We start from the raw sequence: 22761 nt of genomic DNA on the forward strand, positions 1-22761 counted from the left end.
GGTTTTCTTCTGGAACCCTGTGTCCTGGGAACACGACTGAGGTTTGATTCTGGAACCATGTGGCCTGGGAACATGACTTATGTTAGAGTGTGGAATCCTGTGGCCTGGGAACATGACATCGGTTTGGATTCTGGTACCCTGTTGCCAGGGAACATGAAATCAGTTTGATTCTGGAAACCTGTGGCCTGCGAACATGACTGAGGCGTGATTTTGGAAACCTGTGGCCTGGGAATATGACATCTGTTTAGATTGTGGAATACTGTGCACCGGGAACCTGACTGAGCCTTGGTTCTGGAACCCTGTGGACTGGGAACATGACATGGGTGGATTCTGGAACCCTGAGGCCTGGGAACATGACATCTGTTTAGATTGTGGAATACTGTGGCCCGGGAACCTGACTGAGCCTTGGTTCTGGAACCCTGTGGTCTGGGAACATGACTGAGGTTTTATTCTGGAACCCTGTATCCTGGGAACATAACTGAGGATTGATTCTGGAACCCTGTGGCCTGGGAACATGACATTGGTGGATTCTGGAACCCTGTGGCCTGGGAACCTGCCAACGGTTTGACTCTGGAACCCTGTGGCCTGGGAACATGTCTGAGGTTTGATGGTGGAAACCTGTGGCCTGGCAACATGACTGAGGTTTGATTCTGAGACTGTGGCCAGGGAACATGATATCGGGTTGATTCTGGAAACCTGTGTCCTGGGAACAAGACTGAGGTTTGATTCTGGAACCCTGTGGCCTGGGAACATGACTGAGCTTTGTTTCTGGAAGCCTGTTCCCTGGGAACATGACTGAGGTTTGATTCTGGACACCTGTGTCCTGGGAACATGCCTGAGGTTTGATTGTTGACAGCTGGGGCCTGCGAATATGATTCAGGTTTGATTCTGGAACCATGTGTCCTGGGAATATGACTGAGGTTTGATTCTGGAATCCTTTGGCTTGGGAAAATGACTGAGGTTTCATTGTGGAAACATGTGGCCTGGGATCATGACTGAGGTTTGATGGTGGAACACTCTAGCCTGGCAAAATGACTGAGGCTTGATTCTGGAACCCTGTGGCCTGGGAACATGACATCGGTTTGGATTCTGGTACCCTGTTGCCAGGGAACATGAAATCAGTTTGATTCTGGAAACCTGTGGCCTGGGAACATGACTGAGGCGTGATTTTGGAAACCTGTGGCCTGGGAATATGACATTTGTTTAGATGGTGGAATACTGTGCCCCGGGAACCTGACTGAGCCTTGGTTCTGGAACCCTGTGGACTGGGAACATGACATGGGTGGATTCTGGAACCCTGAGGCCTGGGAACATGACATCTGTTTAGATTGTGGAATACTGTGGCCCGGGAACCTGACTGAGCCTTGGTTCTGGAACCCTGTGGTCTGGGAACATGACTGAGGTTTTATTCTGGAACCCTGTAGCCTGGGAACATAACTGAGGATTGATTCTGGAACCCTGTGGCCTGGGAACATGACATTGGTGGATTCTGGAACCCTGTGGCCTGGGGACCTGCCAACGGTTTGACTCTGGAACCCTGTGGCCTGGGAACATGTCTGAGGTTTGATGGTGGAAACCTGTGGCCTGGCAACATGACTGAGGTTTGATTCTGAGACTGTGGCCAGGGAACATGATATCGGGTTGATTCTGGAAACCTGTGTCCTGGGAACAAGACTGAGGTTTGATTCTGGAACCCTGTGGCCTGGGAACATGACTGAGCTTTGTTTCCTGAAGCCAGTTCCCTGGGAACATGACTGAGGTTTGATTCTGGACACCTGTGTCCTGGGAACATGCCTGAGGTTTGATTGTTGACACCTGGGGCCTGCGAACATGATTCAGGTTTGATTCTGGAACCATGTGTCCTGGGAATATGACTGAGGTTTGATTCTGGAAACCTTTGGCTTGGGAAAATGACTGAGGTTTCATTGTGGAAACATGTGGCCTGGGATCATGACTGAGGTTTGATGGTGGAACACTCTAGCCCGGCAAAATGACTGAGGCTTGATTCTGGAACCCTGTGGCCTGGGAACTTGACTGAGGTTTGATGGCAGAAACCTGTGGACTGGCAACATGACTGAGGTTTGATTGTGGGACCCTGTGCACTGGGACCATGACTGAGGCCTGATACTGGAACCCCGTGGTGTGGGAACATGACATTGGTTTGATTCAGGAGCCCTGTTTACTGGGAACATGACTGAGGATTGATGGTTGAACCCTGTGGCCTGGCAACATGATTGAGGTTTGATAGTGCAACCCTCAGGCTTGGGAACATGAGTGAGGCTTGATGGTGGAACCCTTTGGCCTGGCAACATGCCGGAGGTTTGATGGTGGAACCCTGTGGCTTGGCAAGATGACTTAGGTTTGATTGTGGAACACTCTGGCCTGGGAACATGACTGAGGCTTGATGGTGGAACCGTGGCCTGGCCACAGGACTGAGGTTTGATTGTGGAACCCTCTGGCCTGGGAATATGACTGAGGTTTAATTGTGGAACCCTGTGGCCTGGGAACATCACTGGGATCTTATTTCTGAAACCTGTGTCCTGGGAACATGACTGAGGTTTTCTTCTGGAACCCTGTGTCCTGGGAACACGACTGAGGTTTGATTCTGGAACCATGTGGCCTGGGAACATGACTGATGTTAGAGTGTGGAATCCTGTGGCCTGGGAACATGACATCGGTTTGGATTCTGGTACCCTGTTGCCAGGGAACATGAAATCAGTTTGATTCTGGAAACCTGTGGCCTGCGAACATGACTGAGGCGTGATTTTGGAAACCTGTGGCCTGGGAATATGACATCTGTTTAGATTGTGGAATACTGTGCCCCGGGAACCTGACTGAGCCTTGGTTCTGGAACCCTGTGGACTGGGAACATGACATGGGTGGATTCTGGAACCCTGAGGCCTGGGAACATGACATCTGTTTAGATTGTGGAATACTGTGGCCCGGGAATCTGACTGAGCCTTGGTTCTGGAACCCTGTGGTCTGGGAACATGACTGAGGTTTTATTCTGGAACCCGGTAGCCTGGGAACATAACTGAGGATTGATTCTGGAACCCTGTGGCCTGGGAACATGACATTGGTGGATTCTGGAACCCTGTGGCCTGGGAACCTGCCAACGGTTTGACTCTGGAACCCTGTGGCCTGGGAACATGTCTGAGGTTTGATGGTGGAAACCTGTGGCCTGGCAACATGACTGAGGTTTGATTCTGAGACTGTGGCCAGGGAACATGATATCGGGTTGATTCTGGAAACCTGTGTCCTGGGAACAAGACTGAGGTTTGATTCTGGAACCCTGTGGCCTGGGAACATGACTGAGCTTTGTTTCCTGAAGCCAGTTCCCTGGGAACATGACTGAGGTTTGATTCTGGACACCTGTGTCCTGGGAACATGCCTGAGGTTTGATTGTTGACACCTGGGGCCTGCGAACATGATTCAGGTTTGATTCTGGAACCATGTGTCTTGGGAATATGACTGAGGTTTGATTCTGGAAACCTTTGGCTTGGGAAAATGACTGAGGTTTCATTGTGGAAACATGTGGCCTGGGATCATGACTGAGGTTTGATGGTGGAACACTCTAGCCTGGCCAAATGACTGAGGCTTGATTCTGGAACCCTGTGGCCTGGGAACTTGACTGAGGTTTGATGGCAGAAACCTGTGGACTGGCAACATGACTGAGGTTTGATTGTGGGACCCTGTGCACTGGGACCATGACTGAGGCCTGATACTGGAACCCCGTGGTGTGGGAACATGACATTGGTTTGATTCAGGAGCCCTGTTTACTGGGAACATGACTGAGGATTGATGGTTGAACCCTGTGGCCTGGCAACATGATTGAGGTTTGATAGTGCAACCCTCAGGCTTGGGAACATGAGTGAGGCTTGATGGTGGAACACTCTAGCCTGGCCAAATGACTGAGGCTTGATTCTGGATCCCTGTGGCCTGGGAACTTGACTGAGGTTTGATGGCAGAAACCTGTGGACTGGCAACATGACTGAGGTTTGATTGTGGAACCCTGTGCACTGGGACCATGACTGAGGCCTGATACTGGAACGCCGTGGTGTGGGAACATGACATTGGTTTGATTCAGGAGCCCTGTTTACTGGGAACATGACTGAGGATTGATGGTTGAACCCTGTGGCCTGGCAATATGCCTGAGGTTTGATGGTGGAACCCTGTGGCTTGGCAAGATGACTTAGGTTTGATTGTGGAACACTCTGGCCTGGCAACATGACTGAGGCTTGATGGTGGAACCGTGGCCTGGCCACAGGACTGAGGTTTGATTGTGGAACCCTCTGGCCTGGGAATATGACTGAGGTTTAATTGTGGAACCCTGTGGCCTGGGAACATGACTGGGATTTTATTTCTGAAACCTGTGTCCAGGGAACATGACTGAGGTTTTCTTCTGGAACCCTGTGTCCTGGGAACATGCCTGAGGTTTGATTGTTGACAGCTGGGGCCTGCGAACATGATTCAGGTTTGATTCTGGAACCATGTGTCCTGGGAATATGACTGAGGTTTGATTCTGGAAACCTTTGGCTTGGGAAAATGACTGAGGTTTCATTGTGGAAACATGTGGCCTGGGATCATGACTGAGGTTTGATGGTGGAACACTCTAGCCTGGCCAAATGACTGAGGCTTGATTCTGGAACCCTGTGGCCTGGGAACTTGACTGAGGTTTGATGGCAGAAACCTGTGGACTGGCAACATGACTGAGGTTTGATTGTGGGACCCTGTGCACTGGGACCATGACTGAGGCCTGATACTGGAACCCCGTGGTGTGGGAACATGACATTGGTTTGATTCAGGAGCCCTGTTTACTGGGAACATGACTGAGGATTGATGGTTGAACCCTGTGGCCTGGCAACATGATTGAGGTTTGATAGTGCAACCCTCAGGCTTGGGAACATGAGTGAGGCTTGATGGTGGAACCCTTTGGCCTGGCAACATGCCTGAGGTTTGATGGTGGAACCCTGTGGCTTGGCAAGATGACTTAGGTTTGATTGTGGAACACTCTGGCCTGGGAACATGACTGAGGCTTGATGGTGGAACCGTTGCCTGGCCACAGGACTGAGGTTTGATTGTGGAACCCTCTGGCCTGGGAATATGACTGAGGTTTAATTGTGGAACCCTGTGGCCTGGGAACATGACTGGGATTTTATTTCTGAAACCTGTGTCCAGGGAACATTACTGAGTTTTTCTTCTGGAACCCTGTGTCCTGGGAACACGACTGAGGTTTGATTGTGGAACCATGTGGCCTGGGAACATGACTCATGTTAGAGTGTGGAATCCTGTGGCCTGGGAACATGACATCGGTTTGGATTCTGGTACCCTGTTGCCAGGGAACGTGAAATCAGTTTGATTCTGGAAACCTGTGGCCTGCGAACATGACTGTGGCGTGATTTTGGAAACCTGTGGCCTGGGAATATGACATCTGTTTAGATTGTGGAATACTGTGCCCCGGGAACCTGACTGAGCCTTGGTTCTGGAACCCTGTGGACTGGGAACATGACATGGGTGGATTCTGGAACCCTGAGGCCTGGGAACATGACATTTGTTTAGATTGTGGAATACTGTGGCCCGGGAACCTGACTGAGCCTTGGTTCTGGAACCCTGTGGTCTGGGAACATGACTGAGGTTTTATTCTGGAACCCTGTAGCCTGGGAACATAACTGAGGATTGATTCTGGAACCCTGTGGCCTGGGAACATGACATTGGTGGATTCTGGAACCCTGTGGCCTGGGAACCTGCCAACGGTTTGACTCTGGAACCCTGTGGCCTGGGAACATGTCTGAGGTTTGATGGTGGAAACCTGTGGCCTGGCAACATGACTGAGGTTGGATTCTGAGACTGTGGCCAGGGAACATGATATCGGGTTGATTCTGGAAACCTGTGTCCTGGGAACAAGACTGAGGTTTGATTCTGGAACCCTGTGGCCTGGGAACATGACTGAGCTTTGTTTCTGGAAGCCTGTTCCCTGGGAACATGACTGAGGTTTGATTCTGGACACCTGTGTCCTGGGAATATGCCTGAGGTTTGATTGTTGACAGCTGGGGCCTGCGAACATGATTCAGGTTTGATTCTGGAACCATGTGTCCTGGGAATATGACTGAGGTTTGATTCTGGAAACCTTTGGCTCGGGAAAATGACTGAGGTTTCATTGTGGAAACATGTGGCCTGGGATCATGACTGAGGTTTGATGGTGGAACACTCTAGGCTGGCAAAATGACTGAGGCTTGATTCTGGAACCCTGTGGCCTGGGAACTTGACTGAGGTTTGATGGCAGAAACCTGTGGACTGGCAACATGACTGAGGTTTGATTGTGGGACCCTGTGCACTGGGACCATGACTGAGGCCTGATACTGGAACCCCGTGGTGTGGGAACATGACATTGGTTTGATTCAGGAGCCCTGTTTACTGGGAACATGACTGAGGATTGATGGTTGAACCCTGTGGCCTGGCAACATGATTGAGGTTTGATAGTGGAACCCTAAGGCTTGGGAACATGAGTGAGGCTTGATGGTGGAACCCTTTGGCCTGGCAACATGCCTGAGGTTTGATGGTGGAACCCTGTGGCTTGGCAAGATGACTTAGGTTTGATTGTGGAACACTCTGGCCTGGCAACATGACTGAGGCTTGATGGTGGAACCGTGGCCTGGCCACAGGACTGAGGTTTGATTGTGGAACCCTCTGGCCTGGGAATATGACTGAGGTTTAATTGTGGAACCCTGTGGCCTGGGAACATGACTGGGATTTTATTTCTGAAACCTGTGTCCAGGGAACATGACTGAGGTTTTCTTCTGGAACCCTGTGTCCTGGGAACACGACTGAGGTTTGATTCTGGAACCATGTGGCCTGGGAACATGACTGATGTTAGAGTGTGGAATCCTGTGGCCTGGGAACATGACATCGGTTTGGATTCTGGTACCCTGTTGCCAGGGAACATGAAATCAGTTTGATTCTGGAAACCTGTGGCCTGGGAACATGACTGAGGCGTGATTTTGGAAACCTGTGGCCTGGGAATATGACATCTGTTTAGATTGTGGAATACTGTGCCCCGGGAACCTGACTGAGCCTTGGTTCTGGAATCCTGTGGAGTGGGAACATGACATGGGTGGATTCTGGAACCCTGAGGCCTGGGAACATGACATCTGTTTAGATTGTGGAATACTGTGGCCCGGGAACCTGACTGAGCCTTGGTTCTGGAACCCTGTGGTCTGGGAACATGACTGAGGTTTTATTCTGGAACCCTGTAGCCTGGGAACATAACTGAGGATTGATTCTGGAACCCTGTGGCCTGGGAACATGACATTGGTGGATTCTGGAACCCTGTGGCCTGGGAACCTGCCAACGGTTTGACTCTGGAACCCTGTGGCCTGGGAACATGTCTGAGGTTTGATGGTGGAAACCTGTGGCCTGGCAACATGACTGAGGTTTGATTCTGAGACTGTGGCCAGGGAACATGATATCGGGTTGATTCTGGAAACCTGTGTCCTGGGAACAAGACTGAGGTTTGATTCTGGAACCCTGTGGCCTGGGAACATGACTGAGCTTTGTTTCCTGAAGCCAGTTCCCTGGGAACATGACTGAGGTTTGATTCTGGACACCTGTGTCCTGGGAACATGCCTGAGGTTTGATTGTTGACACCTGGGGCCTGCGAACATGATTCAGGTTTGATTCTGGAACCATGTGTCCTGGGAATATGACTGAGGTTTGATTCTGGAAACCTTTGGCTTGGGAAAATGACTGAGGTTTCATTGTGGAAACATGTGGCCTGGGATCATGACTGAGGTTTGATGGTGGAACACTCTAGCCTGGCCAAATGACTGAGGCTTGATTCTGGAACCCTGTGGCCTGGGAACTTGACTGAGGTTTGATGGCAGAAACCTGTGGACTGGCAACATGACTGAGGTTTGATTGTGGGACCCTGTGCACTGGGACCATGACTGAGGCCTGATACTGGAACCCCGTGGTGTGGGAACATGACATTGGTTTGATTCAGGAGCCCTGTTTACTGGGAACAAGACTGAGGATTGATGGTTGAACCCTGTGGCCTGGCAACATGATTGAGGTTTGATAGTGCAACCCTCAGGCTTGGGAACATGAGTGAGGCTTGATGGTGGAACCCTTTGGCCTGGCAACATGCCTGAGGTTTGATGGTGGAACCCTGTGGCTTGGCAAGATGACTTAGGTTTGATTGTGGAACACTCTGGCCTGGGAACATGACTGAGGCTTGATGGTGGAACCGTGGCCTGGCCACAGGACTGAGGTTTGATTGTGGAACCCTCTGGCCTGGGAATATGACTGAGGTTTAATTGTGGAACCCTGTGGCCTGGGAACATGACTGGGATTTTATTTCTGAAACCTGTGTCCAGGCAACATGACTGAGGTTTTCTTCTGGAACCCTGTGTCCTGGGAACACGACTGAGGTTTGATTCTGGAACCATGTGGCCTGGGAACATGACTGATGTTAGAGTGTGGAATCCTGTGGCCTGGGAACATGACATCGGTTTGGATTCTGGTACCCTGTTGCCAGGGAACATGAAATCAGTTTGATTCTGGAAACCTGTGGCCTGGGAACATGACTGAGGCGTGATTTTGGAAACCTGTGGCCTGGGAATATGACATCTGTTTAGATTGTGGAATACTGTGCCCCGGGAACCTGACTGAGCCTTGGTTCTGGAATCCTGTGGAGTGGGAACATGACATGGGTGGATTCTGGAACCCTGAGGCCTGGGAACATGACATCTGTTTAGATTGTGGAATACTGTGGCCCGGGAACCTGATTGAGCCTTGGTTCTGGAACCCTGTGGTCTGGGAACATGACTGAGGTTTTATTCTGGAACCCTGTAGCCTGGGAACATAACTGAGGATTGATTCTGGAACCCTGTGGCCTGGGAACATGACATTGGTGGATTCTGGAACCCTGTGGCCTGGGGACCTGCCAACGGTTTGACTCTGGAACCCTGTGGCCTGGGAACATGTCTGAGGTTTGATGGTGGAAACCTGTGGCCTGGCAACATGACTGAGGTTTGATTCTGAGACTGTGGCCAGGGAACATGATATCGGATTGATTCTGGAAACCTGTGTCCTGGGAACAAGACTGAGGTTTGATTCTGGAACCCTGTGGCCTGGGAACATGACTGAGCTTTGTTTCCTGAAGCCAGTTCCCTGGGAACATGACTGAGGTTTGATTCTGGACACCTGTGTCGTGGGAACATGCCTGAGGTTTGATTGTTGACACCTGGGGCCTGCGAACATGATTCAGGTTTGATTCTGGAACCATGTGTCCTGGGAATATGACTGAGGTTTGATTCTGGAAACCTTTGGCTTGGGAAAATGACTGAGGTTTCATTGTGGAAACATGTGGCCTGGGATCATGACTGAGGTTTGATGGTGGAACACTCTAGCCTGGCCAAATGACTGAGGCTTGATTCTGGAACCCTGTGGCCTGGGAACTTGACTGAGGTTTGATGGCAGAAACCTGTGGACTGGCAACATGACTGAGGTTTGATTGTGGGACCCTGTGCACTGGGACCATGACTGAGGCCTGATACTGGAACCCCGTGGTGTGGGAACATGACATTGGTTTGATTCAGGAGCCCTGTTTACTGGGAACATGACTGAGGATTGATGGTTGAACCCTGTGGCCTGGCAACATGATTGAGGTTTGATAGTGCAACCCTCAGGCTTGGGAACATGAGTGAGGCTTGATGGTGGAACCCTTTGGCCTGGCAACATGCCTGAGGTTTGATGGTGGAACCCTGTGGCTTGGCAAGATGACTTAGGTTTGATTGTGGAACACTCTGGCCTGGGAACATGACTGAGGCTTGATGGTGGAACCGTGGCCTGGCCACAGGACTGAGGTTTGATTGTGGAACCCTCTGGCCTGGGAATATGACTGAGGTTTAATTGTGGAACCCTGTGGCCTGGGAACATGACTGGGATTTTATTTCTGAAACCTGTGTCCAGGGAACATGACTGAGGTTTTCTTCTGGAACCCTGTGTCCTGGGAACACGACTGAGGTTTGATTCTGGAACCATGTGGCCTGGGAACATGACTGATGTTAGAGTGTGGAATCCTGTGGCCTGGGAACATGACATCGGTTTGGATTCTGGTACCCTGTTGCCAGGGAACATGAAATCAGTTTGATTCTGGAAACCTGTGGCCTGGGAACATGACTGAGGCGTGATTTTGGAAACCTGTGGCCTGGGAATATGACATCTGTTTAGATTGTGGAATACTGTGCCCCGGGAACCTGACTGAGCCTTGGTTCTGGAACCCTGTGGACTGGGAACATGACATGGGTGGATTCTGGAACCCTGAGGCCTGAGAACATGACATCTGTTTAGATTGTGGAATACTGTGGCCCCGGAACCTGACTGAGCCTTGGTTCTGGAACCCTGTGGTCTGGGAACATGACTGAGGTTTTATTCTGGAACCCTGTAGCCTGGGAACATAACTGAGGATTGATTCTGGAACCCTGTGGCCTGGGAACATGACATTGGTGGATTCTGGAACCCTGTGGCCTGGGGAACTGCCAACGGTTTGACTCTGGAACCGTGTGGCCTGGGAACATGTCTGAGGTTTGATGGTGGAAACCTGTGGCCCTGCAACATGACTGAGGTTTGATTCTGAGACTGTGGCCAGGGAGCATGATATCGGGTTGATTCTGGAAACCTGTGTCCTGGGAACAAGTCTGAGGTTTGATTCTGGAACCCTGTGGCCTGGGAACATGACTGAGCTTTGTTTCTGGAAGCCTGTTCCCTGGGAACATGACTGAGGTTTGATTCTGGACACCTGTGTCCTGGGAACATGCCTGAGGTTTGATTGTTGACAGCTGGGGCCTGCGAACATGATTCAGGTTTGATTCTGGAACCATGTGTCTTGGGAATATGACTGAGGTTTGATTCTGGAAACCTTTGGCTTGGGAAAATGACTGAGGTTTCATTGTGGAAACATGTTGCCTGGGATCATGACTGAGGTTTGATGGTGGAACACTCTAGGCTGGCAAAATGACTGAGGCTTGATTCTGGAACCCTGTGGCCTGGGAACTTGACTTAGGTTTGATGGCAGAAACCTGTGGACTGGCAACATGACTGAGGTTTGATTGTGGGACCCTGTGCACTGGGACCATGACTGAGGCCTGATACTGGAACCCCGTGGTGTGGGAACATGACATTGGTTTGATTCAGGAGCCCTGTTTACTGGGAACATGACTGAGGATTGATGGTTGAACCCTGTGGCCTGGCAACATGATTGAGGTTTGATAGTGCAACCCTCAGGCTTGGGAACATGAGTGAGGCTTGATGGTGGAACCCTTTGGCCTGGCAACATGCCTGAGGTTTGATGGTGGAACCCTGTGGCTTGGCAAGATGACTTAGGTTTGATTGTGGAACACTCTGGCCTGGCAACATGACTGAGGCTTGATGGTGGAACCGTGGCCTGGCCACAGGACTGAGGTTTGATTGTGGAACCCTCTGGCCTGGGAATATGTCTGAGGTTTAATTGTGGAACCCTGTGGCCTGGGAACATGACTGGGATTTTATTTCTGAAACCTGTGTCCAGGGAACATGACTGAGGTTTTCTTCTGGAACCCTGTGTCCTGGGAACACGACTGAGGTTTGATTCTGGAACCATGTGGCCTGGGAACATGACTGATGTTAGAGTGTGGAATCCTGTGGCCTGGGAACATGACATCGGTTTGGATTCTGGTACCCTGTTGCCAGGGAACATGAAATCAGTTTGATTCTGGAAACCTGTGGCCTGCGAACATGACTGAGGCGTGATTTTGGAAACCTGTGGCCTGGGAATATGACATCTGTTTAGATTGTGGAATACTGTGCCCCGGGAACCTGACTGAGCCTTGGTTCTGGAATCCTGTGGAGTGGGAACATGACATGGGTGGATTCTGGAACCCTGAGGCCTGGGAACATGACATCTGTTTAGATTGTGGAATACTGTGGCCCGGGAACCTGACTGAGCCTTGGTTCTGGAACCCTGTGGTCTGGGAACATGACTGAGGTTTTATTCTGGAACCCTGTAGCCTGGGAACATAACTGAGGATTGATTCTGGAACCCTGTGGCCTGGGAACATGACATTGGTGGATTCTGGAACCCTGTGGCCTGGGAACCTGCCAACGGTTTGACTCTGGAACCCTGTGGCCTGGGAACATGTCTGAGGTTTGATGGTGGAAACCTGTGGCCTGGCAACATGACTGAGGTTGGATTCTGAGACTGTGGCCAGGGAACATGATATCGGGTTGATTCTGGAAACCTGTGTCCTGGGAACAAGACTGAGGTTTGATTCTGGAACCCTGTGGCCTGGGAACATGACTGAGCTTTGTTTCCTGAAGCCAGTTCCCTGGGAACATGACTGAGGTTTGATTCTGGACACCTGTGTCCTGGGAACATGCCTGAGGTTTGATTGTTGACACCTGGGGCCTGCGAACATGATTCAGGTTTGATTCTGGAACCATGTGTCCTGGGAATATGACTGAGGTTTGATTCTGGAAACCTTTGGCTTGGGAAAATGACTGAGGTTTCATTGTGGAAACATGTGGCCTGGTATCATGACTGAGGTTTGATGGTGGAACACTCTAGCCTGGCCAAATGACTGAGGCTTGATTCTGGAACCCTGTGGCCTGGGAACTTGACTGAGGTTTGATGGCAGAAACCTGTGGACTGGCAACATGACTGAGGTTTGATTGTGGGACCCTGTGCACTGGGACCATGACTGAGGCCTGATACTGGAACCCCGTGGTGTGGGAACATGACATTGGTTTGATTCAGGAGCCTTGTTTACTTGGAACATGACTGAGGATTGATGGTTGAACCCTGTGGCCTGGCAACATGATTGAGGTTTGATAGTGCAACCCTCAGGCTTGGGAACATGAGTGAGGCTTGATGGTGGAACCCTTTGGCCTGGCAACATGCCTGAGGTTTGATGGTGGAACCCTGTGGCTTGGCAAGATGACTTAGGTTTGATTGTGGAACACTCTGGCCTGGGAACATGACTGAGGCTTGATGGTGGAACCGTGGCCTGGCCACAGGACTGAGGTTTGATTGTGGAACCCTCTGGCCTGGGAATATGACTGAGGTTTAATTGTGGAACCCTGTGGCCTGGGAACATGACTGGTATTTTATTTCTGAAACCTGTGTCCAGGGAACATGACTGAGGTTTTCTTCTGGAACCCTGTGTCCTGGGAACACGACTGAGGTTTGATTCTGGAACCATGTGGCCTGGGAACATGACTGATGTTAGAGTGTGGAATCCTGTGGCCTGGGAACATGACATCGGTTTGGATTCTGGTACCCTGTTGCCAGGGAACATGAAATCAGTTTGATTCTGGAAACCTGTGGCCTGGGAACATGACTGAGGCGTGATTTTGGAAACCTGTGGCCTGGGAATATGACATCTGTTTAGATTGTGGAATACTGTGCCCCGGGAACCTGACTGAGCCTTGGTTCTGGAACCCTGTGGACTGGGAACATGACATGGGTGGATTCTGGAACCCTGAGGCCTGGGAACATGACATCTGTTTAGATTGTGGAATACTGTGGCCCCGGAACCTGACTGAGCCTTGGTTCTGGAACCCTGTGGTCTGGGAACATGACTGAGGTTTTATTCTGGAACCCTGTATCCTGGGAACATAACTGAGGATTGATTCTGGAACCCTGTGGCCTGGGAACATGACATTGGTGGATTCTGGAACCCTGTGGCCTGGGGACCTGCCAACGGTTTGACTCTGGAACCCTGTGGCCTGGGAACATGTCTGAGGTTTGATGGTGGAAACCTGTGGCCTGGCAACATGACTGAGGTTTGATTCTGAGACTGTGGCCAGGGAACATGATATCGGGTTGATTCTGGAAACCTGTGTCCTGGGAACAAGACTGAGGTTTGATTCTGGAACCCTGTGGCCTGGGAACATGACTGAGCTTTGTTTCTGGAAGCCTGTTCCCTAGGAACATGACTGAGGTTTGATTCTGGACACCTGTGTCCTGGGAACATGCCTGAGGTTTGATTGTTGACAGCTGGGGCCTGCGAACATGATTCAGGTTTGATTCTGGAACCATGTGTCCTGGGAATATGACTGAGGTTTGATTCTGGAAACCTTTGGCTTGGGAAAATGACTGAGGTTTCATTGTGGAAACATGTGGCCTGGGATCATGACTGAGGATTGATGGTGGAACACTCTAGCCTGGCCAAATGACTGAGGCTTGATTCTGGAACCCTGTGGCCTGGGAATTTGACTGAGGTTTGATGGCAGAAACCTGTGGACTGGCAACATGACTGAGGTTTGATTGTGGGACCCTGTGCACTGGGACCATGACTGAGGCCTGATACTGGAACCCCGTGGTGTGGGAACATGACATTGGTTTGATTCAGGAGCCCTGTTTACTGGGAACATGACTGAGGATTGATGGTTGAACCCTGTGGCCTGGCAACATGATTGAGGTTTGATAGTGCAACCCTCAGGCTTGGGAACATGAGTGAGGCTTGATGGTGGAACACTCTAGCCTGGCCAAATGACTGAGGCTTGATTCTGGAACCCTGTGGCCTGGGAACTTGACTGAGGTTTGATGGCAGAAACCTGTGGACTGGCAACATGACTGAGGTTTGATTGTGGGACCCTGTGCACTGGGACCATGACTGAGGCCTGATACTGGAACCCCGTGGTGTGGGAACATGACATTGGTTTGATTCAGGAGCCCTGTTTACTGGGAACATGACTGAGGATTGATGGTTGAACCCTGTGGCCTGGCAACATGATTGAGGTTTGATAGTGCAACCCTCAGGCTTGGGAACATGAGTGAGGCTTGATGGTGGAACCCTTTGGCCTGGCAACATGCCTGAGGTTTGATGGTGGAACCCTGTGGCTTGGCAAGATGACTTAGGTTTGATTGTGGAACCCTCTGGCCTGGGAATATGACTGAGGTTTAATTGTGGAACCCTGTGGCCTGGGAACATGACTGGGATTTGATTTCTGAAACCTGTGTCCAGGGAACATGACTGAGGTTTTCTTCTGGAACCCTGTGTCCTGGGAACACGACTGAGGTTTGATTCTGGAACCATGTGGCCTGGGAACATGACTGATGTTAGAGTGTGGAATCCTGTGGCCTGGGAACATGACATCGGTTTGGATTCTGGTACCCTGTTGCCAGGGAACATGAAATCAGTTTGATTCTGGAAACCTGTGGCCTGGGAACATGACTGAGGCGTGATTTTGGAAACCTGTGGCCTGGGAATATGACATCTGTTTAGATGGTGGAATACTGTGCCCCGGGAACCTGACTGAGCCTTGGTTCTGGAACCCTGTGGACTGGGAACATGACATGGGTGGATTCTGGAACCCTGAGGCCTGGGAACATGACATCTGTTTAGATTGTGGAATACTGTGGCCCCGGAACCTGACTGAGCCTTGGTTCTGGAACTCTGTGGTCTGGGAACATGACTGAGGTTTTATTCTGGAACCCTGTATCCTGGGAACATAACTGAGGATTGATTCTGGAACCCTGTGGCCTGGGAACATGACATTGGTGGATTCTGGAACCCTGTGGCCTGGGGACCTGCCAACGGTTTGACTCTGGAACCCTGTGGCCTGGGAACATGTCTGAGGTTTGATGGTGGAAACCTGTGGCCTGGCAACATGACTGAGGTTTGATTCTGAGACTGTGGCCAGGGAACATGATATCGGGTTGATTCTGGAAACCTGTGTCCTGGGAACAAGACTGAGGTTTGATTCTGGAACCCTGTGGCCTGGGAACATGACTGAGCTTTGTTTCTGGAAGCCTGTTCCCTGGGAACATGACTGAGGTTTGATTCTGGACACCTGTGTCCTGGGAACATGCCTGAGGTTTGATTGTTGACAGCTGGGGCCTGCGAACATGATTCAGGTTTGATTGTGGAACCATGTGTCCTGGGAATATGACTGAGGTTTGATTCTGGAAACCTTTGGCTTGGGAAAATGACTGAGGTTTCATTGTGGAAACATGTGGCCTGGGATCATGACTGAGGTTTGATGGTGGAACACTCTAGCCTGGCCAAATGACTGAGGCTTGATTCTGGAACCCTGTGGCCTGGGAACTTGACTGAGGTTTGATGGCAGAAACCTGTGGACTGGCAACATGACTGAGGTTTGATTGTGGGACCCTGTGCACTGGGACCATGACTGAGGCCTGATACTGGAACCCCGTGTTGTGGGAACATGACATTGGTTTGATTCAGGAGCCCTGTTTACTGGGAACATGACTGAGGATTGATGGTTGAACCCTGTGGCCTGGCAACATGATTGAGGTTTGATAGTGCAACCCTCAGGCTTGGGAACATGAGTGAGGCTTGATGGTGGAACCCTTTGGCCTGGCAACATGCCTGAGGTTTGATGGTGGAACCCTGTGGCTTGGCAAGATGACTTAGGTTTGATTGTGGAACACTCTGGCCTGGGAACATGACTGAGGCTTGATGTTGGAACCGTGGCCTGGCCACAGGACTGAGGTTTGATTGTGGAACCCTCTGGCCTGGGAATATGACTGAGGTTTAATTGTGGAACCCTGTGGCCTGGGAACATGACTGGGATTTGATTTCTGAAACCTGTGTCCAGGGAACATGACTGAGGTTTTCTTCTGGAACCCTGTGTCCTGGGAACACGACTGAGGTTTGATTCTGGAACCATGTGGCCTGGGAACATGACTGATGTTAGAGTGTGGAATCCTGTGGCCTGGGAACATGACATCGGTTTGGATTCTGGTACCCTGTTGCCAGGGAACATGAAATCAGTTTGATTCTGGAAACCTGTGGCCTGGGAACATGACTGAGGCGTGATTTTGGAAACCTGTGGCCTGGGAATATGACATCTGTTTAGATGGTGGAATACTGTGCCCCGGGAACCTGACTGAGCCTTGGTTCTGGAACCCTGTGGTCTGGGAACATGACTGAGGTTTTATTCTGGAACCCTGTAGCCTGGGAACATAACTGAGGATTGATTCTGGAACCCTGTGGCCTGGGAACATGACATTGGTGGATTCTGGAACCCTGTGGCCTGGGAACCTGCCAACGGTTTGACTCTGGAACCCTGTGGCCTGGGAACATGTCTGAGGTTTGATGGTGGAAACCTGTGGCCTGGCAACATGACTGAGGTTTGATTCTGAGACTGTGGCCAGGGAACATGATATCGGGTTGATTCTGGAAACCTGTGTCCTGGGAACAAGACTGAGGTTTGATTCTGGAACCCTGTGGCCTGGGAACATGACTGAGCTTTGTTTCCTGAAGCCAGTTCCCTGGGAACATGACTGAGGTTTGATTCTGGACACCTGTGTCCTGGGAACATGCCTGAGGTTTGATTGTTGACACCTGGGGCCTGCGAACATGATTCAGGTTTGATTCTGGAACCATGTGTCCTGGGAATATGACTGTGGTTTGATTCTGGAAACCTTTGGCTTGCGAAAATGACTGAAGTTTCATTGTGGAAACAAGTGGCCTGGGATCATGACTGAGGTTTGATGGTGGAACACTCTAGCCTGGCCAAATGACTGAGGCTTGATTCTGGAACCCTGTGGCCTGGGAACTTGACTGAGGTTTGATGGCAGAAACCTGTGGACTGGCAACATGACTGAGGTTTGATTGTGGGACCCTGTGCACTGGGACCATGACTGAGGCCTGATACTGGAACCCCGTGGTGTGGGAACATGACATTGGTTTGATTCAGGAGCCCTGTTTACTGGGAACATGACTGAGGATTGATGGTTGAACCCTGTGGCCTGGCAACATGATTGAGGTTTGATAGTGCAACCCTCAGGCTTGGGAACATGAGTGAGGCTTGATGGTGGAACCCTTTGGCCTGGCAACATGCCTGAGGTTTGATGGTGGAACCCTGTGGCTTGGCAAGATGACTTAGGTTTGATTGTGGAACACTCTGGCCTGGGAACATGACTGAGGCTTGATGGTGGAACCGTGGCCTGGCCACAGGACTGAGGTTTGATTGTGGAACCCTCTGGCCTGGGAATATGACTGAGGTTTAATTGTGGAACCCTGTGGCCTGGGAACATGACTGGGATTTGATTTCTGAAACCTGTGTCCAGGGAACATGACTGAGGTTTTCTTCTGGAACCCTGTGTCCTGGGAACACGACTGAGGTTTGATTCTGGAACCATGTGGCCTGGGAACATGACTGATGTTAGAGTGTGGAATCCTGTGGCCTGGGAACATGACATCTGTTTGGATTCTGGTACCCTGTTGCCAGGGAACATGAAATCAGTTTGATTCTGGAAACCTGTGGCCTGGGAACATGACTGAGGCGTGATTTTGGAAACCTGCGGCCTGGGAATATGACATCTGTTTAGATGGTGGAATACTGTGCCCCGGGAACCTGACTGAGCCTTGGTTCTGGAACCCTGTGGACTGGGAACATGACATGGGTGGATTCTGGAACCTGAGGCCTGGGAACATGACATCTGTTTAGATTGTGGAATACTGTGGCCCGGGAACCTGATTGAGCCTTGGTTCTGGAACCCTGTGGTCTGGGAACATGACTGAGGTTTTATTCTGGAACCCTGTAGCCTGGGAACATAACTGAGGATTGATTTTGGAACCCTGTGGCCTGGGAACATGACATTGGTGGATTCTGGAACCCTGTGGCCTGGGGACCTGCCAACGGTTTGACTCTGGAACCCTGTGGCCTGGGAACATGTCTGAGGTTTGATGGTGGAAACCTGTGGCCTGGCAACATGACTGAGGTTTGATTCTGAGACTGTGGCCAGGGAACATGATATTGGGTTGATTCTGGAAACCTGTGTCCTGGGAACAAGACTGAGGTTTGATTCTGGAACCCTGTGGCCTGGGAACATGACTGAGCTTTGTTTCTGGAAGCCTGTTCCCTGGGAGCATGACTGAGGTTTGATTCTGGACACCTGTGTCCTGGGAACATGCCTGAGGTTTGATTGTTGACAGCTGGGGCCTGCGAACATGATTCAGGTTTGATTCTGGAACCATGTGTCCTGGGAATATGACTGAGGTTTGATTCTGGAAACCTTTGGCTTGGGAAAATGACTGAGGTTTCATTGTGGAAACATGTGGCCTGGGATCATGACTGAGGTTTGATGGTGGAACACTCTAGCCTGGCCAAATGACTGAGGCTTGATTCTGGAACCCTGTGGCCTGGGAACTTGACTGAGGTTTGATGGCAGAAACCTGTGGACTGGCAACATGACTGAGGTTTGATTGTGGGACCCTGTGCACTGGGACCATGACTGAGGCCTGATACTGGAACCCCGTGGTGTGGGAACATGACATTGGTTTGATTCAGGAGCCCTGTTTACTGGGAACATGACTGAGGATTGATGGTTGAACCCTGTGGCCTGGCAACATGATTGAGGTTTGATAGTGCAACCCTCAGGCTTGGGAACATGAGTGAGGCTTGATGGTGGAACCCTTTGGCCTGGCAACATGCCTGAGGTTTGATGGTGGAACCCTGTGGCTTGGCAAGATGACTTAGGTTTGATTGTGGAACACTCTGGCCTGGGAACATGACTGAGGCTTGATGGTGGAACCGTGGCCTGGCCACAGGTCTGAGGTTTGATTGTGGAACCCTCTGGCCTGGGAATATGACTGAGGTTTAATTGTGGAACCCTGTGGCCTGGGAACATGACTGGGATTTGATTTCTGAAACCTGTGTCCAGGGAACATGACTGAGGTTTTCTTCTGGAACCCTGTGTCCTGGGAACACGACTGAGGTTTGATTCTGGAACCATGTGGCCTGGGAACATGACTGATGTTAGAGTGTGGAATCCTGTGGCCTGGGAACATGACATCGGTTTGGATTCTGGTACCCTGTTGCCAGGGAACATGAAATCAGTTTGATTCTGGAAACCTGTGGCCTGGGAACATGACTGAGGCGTGATTTTGGAAACCTGTGGCCTGGGAATATGACATCTGTTTAGATGGTGGAATACTGTGCCCCGGGAACCTGACTGAGCCTTGGTTCTGGAACCCTGTGGACTGGGAACATGACATGGGTGGATTCTGGAACCTGAGGCCTGGGAACATGACATCTGTTTAGATTGTGGAATACTGTGGCCCGGGAACCTGATTGAGCCTTGGTTCTGGAACCCTGTGGTCTGGGAACATGACTGAGGTTTTATTCTGGAACCCTGTAGCCTGGGAACATAACTGAGGATTGATTTTGGAACCCTGTGGCCTGGGAACATGACATTGGTGGATTCTGGAACCCTGTGGCCTGGGGACCTGCCAACGGTTTGACTCTGGAACCCTGTGGCCTGGGAACATGTCTGAGGTTTGATGGTGGAAACCTGTGGCCTGGCAACATGACTGAGGTTTGATTCTGAGACTGTGGCCAGGGAACATGATATTGGGTTGATTCTGGAAACCTGTGTCCTGGGAACAAGACTGAGGTTTGATTCTGGAACCCTGTGGCCTGGGAACATGACTGAGCTTTGTTTCTGGAAGCCTGTTCCCTGGGAGCATGACTGAGGTTTGATTCTGGACACCTGTGTCCTGGGAACATGCCTGAGGTTTGATTGTTGACAGCTGGGGCCTGCGAACATGATTCAGGTTTGATTCTGGAACTATGTGTCCTGGGAATATGACTGAGGTTTGATTCTGGAAACCTTTGGCTTGGGAAAATGACTGAGGTTTCATTGTGGAAACATGTGGCCTGGGATCATGACTGAGGTTTGATGGTGGAACACTCTAGCCTGGCCAAATGACTGAGGCTTGATTCTGGAACCCTGTGGCCTGGGAACTTGACTGAGGTTTGATGGCAGAAACCTGTGGACTGGCAACATGACTGAGGTTTGATTGTGGGACCCTGTGCACTGGGACCATGACTGAGGCCTGATACTGGAACCCCGTGGTGTGGGAACATGACATTGGTTTGATTCAGGAGCCCTGTTTACTGGGAACATGACTGAGGATTGATGGTTGAACCCTGTGGCCTGGCAACATGATTGAGGTTTGATAGTGCAACCCTCAGGCTTGGGAACATGAGTGAGGCTTGATGGTGGAACACTCTAGCCTGGCCAAATGACTGAGGCTTGATTCTGGAACCCTGTGGCCTGGGAACTTGACTGAGGTTTGATGGCAGAAACCTGTGGACTGGCAACATGACTGAGGTTTGATTGTGGGACCCTGTGCACTGGGACCATGACTGAGGCCTGATACTGGAACCCCGTGGTGTGGGAACATGACATTGGTTTGATTCAGGATCCCTGTTTACTGGGAACATGACTGAGGATTGATGGTTGAACCCTGTGGCCTGGCAACATGATTGAGGTTTGATAGTGCAACCCTCAGGCTTGGGAACATGAGTGAGGCTTGATGGTGGAACCCTTTGGCCTGGCAACATGCCTGAGGTTTGATGGTGGAACCCTGTGGCTTGGCAAGATGACTTAGGTTTGATTGTGGAACACTCTGGCCTGGGAACATGACTGAGGCTTGATGGTGGAACCGTGGCCTGGCCACAGGACTGAGGTTTGATTGTGGAACCCTCTGGCCTGGGAATATGACTGAGGTTTACTTGTGGAGCCCTGTGGCCTGGGAACATGACTGGGATTTTATTTCTGAAACCTGTGTCCAGGGAACATTACTGAGGTTTTCTTCTGGAACCCTGTGTCCTGGGAACACGACTGAGGTTTGATTCTGGAAACCTGTGGCCTGCGAACATGACTGTGGCGTGATTTTGGAAACCTGTGGCCTGGGAATATGACATCTGTTTAGATTGTGGAATACTGTGCCCCGGGAACCTGACTGAGCCTTGGTTCTGGAACCCTGTGCACTGGGAACATGACATGGGTGGATTCTGGAACCCTGAGGCCTGGGAACATGACATCTGTTTAGATTGTGGAATACTGTGGCCCGGGAACCTGACTGAGCCTTCGTTCTGGAACCCTGTGGTCTGGGAACATGACTGAGGTTTTATTCTGGAACCCTGTAGCCTGGGAACATAACTGAGGATTGATTCTGGAACCCTGTGGCCTGGGAACATGACATTGGTGGATTCTGGAACCCTGTGGCCTGGGAACCTGCCAACGGTTTGACTCTGGAACCCTGTGGCCTGGGAACATGTCTGAGGTTTGATGGTGGAAACCTGTGGCCTGGCAACATGACTGAGGTTGGATTCTGAGACTGTGGCCAGGGAACATGATATCGGGTTGATTCTGGAAACCTGTGTCCTGGGAACATGACATTGGTGGATTCTGGAACCCTGTGGCCTGGGAACCTGCCAACGGTTTGACTCTGGAACCCTGTGGCCTGGGAACATGACTGAGCTTTGTTTCTGGAAGCCTGTTCCCTGGGAAAATGACTGAGGTTTGATTCTGGACACCTGTGTCCTGGGAAGATGCCTGAGGTTTGATTGTTGACAGCTGGGGCCTGCGAACATGATTCTGGTTTGATTCTGGAACCATGTGTCCTGGGAATATGACTGAGGTTTGATTCTGGAAACCTTTGGCTTGGGAAAATGACTGAGGTTTCATTGTGGAAACATGTGGCCTGGGATCATGACTGAGGTTTTCTTCTGGAACCCTGTGTCCTGGGAACACGACTGAGGTTTGATTCTGGAACCATGTGGCCTGGGAACATGACTGATGTTAGAGTGTGGAATCCTGTGGCCTGGGAACATGACATCGGTTTGGATTCTGGTACCCTGTTGCCAGGGAACATGAAATCGGTTTGATTCTGGAAACCTGTGACCTGGGAACATGACTGAGGCGTGATTTTGGAAACCTGTGGCCTGGGAATATGACATCTC

Source organism: Balaenoptera physalus (genome assembly GCF_965194825.1).
Source record: "Balaenoptera physalus genome assembly, chromosome: 12".
Lineage (NCBI taxonomy): Eukaryota > Metazoa > Chordata > Mammalia > Artiodactyla > Balaenopteridae > Balaenoptera > Balaenoptera physalus.